Consider the following 2,658-nt stretch of genomic DNA (forward strand, 5'->3'; position numbering starts at 1 on the left):
GGGAGGCCTGGATGTAGTTTTTAGTGGACCACAAATGAACCAGGATAAAAATCTTTTTTGCATTGTTCTTTCTCTTTTTATCTTCTTTATGTTTCTTGCCATTATAAATTGAACCTGTAATTGAAAATTTGGATATTTGTTTACTGCCATATACTTAATAATTGTGCGTAAAAATATCTGTATTATATCTGTTGAATTTTGTTTTAATTACTCTGCAAATTGCCTGTCTAATCATTCTGTTCTGTGCAATAGTTGATCGATTAAATCTTGCTGTTAATCGATTAACTGGATTGTTTTAGAGTAGTTGGGTTTTGGTTCAAGAAGCGGTAATTGTTAACCGCTACACCTATTCAACCCCCGTCTAAGTGTTCCTAGGCCACTGATACCTAACAAGTGGTATCAGAGCTAGTACGATATGCTAGGTCAACAGCATCCGCGTGATCCGAAGGGAATTAAAATGGGTTCCACCAACCCCTTTGGCGGTGATGGCACATCCATTAACTGCCCTCCTGTATTTAGTGGCGAGGGTTACGCCTACTGGAAAGTCCGAATAAAAATATTCATTGAGGCCATTGATTCAGATACTTGGGAATTCTTAATCAGTGGCCCCTTCGCCCCACTTCACTTAGTGGATGGCAAACCGAAAGAAAAGCCTAGAAGCTTATGGACCGATGAGGTGCGCAAGAAAGTCCAGTTCAACCTTCGAGCCAAGAACATCATTACCTTTCCCTATCCTACGGTGAATTCTTTCGGGTGTCTCAATGTCAAAGTGCCAAGGAAATGTGGGACACTTTACAAGTGACTCACAAAGGCACTAGTGAAGTCAAGCGCACCCGGCTAAATGCGCTAACTCACGAATACGAATTATTTCGTATGCTACCGAGTGAATCAATCAGCGATATGCAAAAACGATTCACTCACATTATTAACCATCTTATCGCTTTAGATAAGGTGTTCACCAGAGGAGAACTCACTAATAAAGTCTTACGCTATCTTGACAGGAGATGGCAACCTAAAGTAACAACAATCATCTAGACTAGAGTGTAAATTGAGTCTATAATCTAAGTAGTCTGGGATGTGTGCCGTAGTAAGTGAGTATAGGTTAGGTGAATCTAGATGATAGTCTCTTAAGCCATCTTAATTGTCATATCATATTCATGAGACTTATCATCTAGTTAATTGTATGTTCATGCATCTATTATACATGTTACATATGCATATTAGGCATAATATAATTGGTAAAATATGTATATATATTGTGCATGACATATGAGAAGTTTACCATTTGAAACATATGCATAAATGTTCCAGTTAATCAATTAACGTGGTAACTTAATCGATAAACTCAATTGCTTTTCTTTTAAATGAGTTTTCTGTTTCAACTGAATTATTTGTCATTCTGTTGCCCCGTTAATCGATTAAAGGGAAGCCTTAATCGATTAACTAGTTTGTTATGTGTTATAACTGAAATCTGTTTGAACTGTTTAACTGTTTTTGCAACGAATGTAACCACCTATTCTCTATGCTATACATACAAGACATTGTTCAGAAACCCATAACATTGCATTCTATTCTATAGGGCTGTTTAGAGAGCATTTTTGCATACGTATTTTACTGTGTTTTTGCAAGAGAGTTGCATGTATGAGAAGAAAGATTATGCTAGTTTAAATTGCTGTTATATGCTTACTGTTTTTACATAATTCTGTATCCATTCTTATCTTGCTCACATGCTCATGCATTAGATTTTGTTAGAGAGAATTTATCTGTGTACTGATATTGATTAACTCATTTGAATCTTGATGGCTTAAGTGGTAAGTAAAAGAGTTAATCTTTGAGTCTTTATCTTGTCATATTTTAAGCATTATTGTGCTTAGTATACCTTGTTGTTTAACGTGTTTTTGTGTAGTCTGGATTTGTCTATTGGTGTGAGATCACCATAGAGATTGAGGTTCTTCACCAAGGCTAGGAGGTCTTGATTTGAGGATAAGAATCTTGGCTGAGGCTAGTTCGCGATAAAATTTTCCTCAGAGGTGAAGGGTAGAGTCAAACCAAGGATTTAGATATCCTAGATTTCAAGAAGGAAGCGTCCTATGTGCTTGTAATTGAATTGGTATTTGTATCCATATTTCAATAATGTGAAGAAAGAAAATCTCCCTTATCCAGAAGGGGAGGCCTGGATGTAGTTTTTAGTGGACCACAAATGAACCAGGATAAAAATCTTTTTTGCATTGTTCTTTCTCTTTTTATCTTCTTTATGTTTCTTGCCATTATAAATTGAACCTGTAATTGAAAATTTGGATATTTGTTTACTGCCATATACTTAATAATTGTGCGTAAAAATATCTGTATTATATCTGTTGAATTTTGTTTTAATTACTCTGCAAATTGCCTGTCTAATCATTCTGTTCTGTGCAATAGTTGATCGATTAAATCTTGCTGTTAATCGATTAACTGGATTGTTTTAGAGTAGTTGGGTTTTGGTTCAAGAAGCGGTAATTGTTAACCGCTACACCTATTCAACCCCCGTCTAAGTGTTCCTAGGCCACTGATACCTAACAAGTGGTATCAGAGCTAGTACGATATGCTAGGTCAACAGCATCCGCGTGATCCGAAGGGAATTAAAATGGGTTCCACCAACCCCTTTGGCGGTGATGGCAC

This window comes from Lupinus angustifolius, unplaced genomic scaffold (genome assembly GCF_001865875.1).
Source record: "Lupinus angustifolius cultivar Tanjil unplaced genomic scaffold, LupAngTanjil_v1.0 Scaffold_61_1, whole genome shotgun sequence".
Lineage (NCBI taxonomy): Eukaryota > Viridiplantae > Streptophyta > Magnoliopsida > Fabales > Fabaceae > Lupinus > Lupinus angustifolius.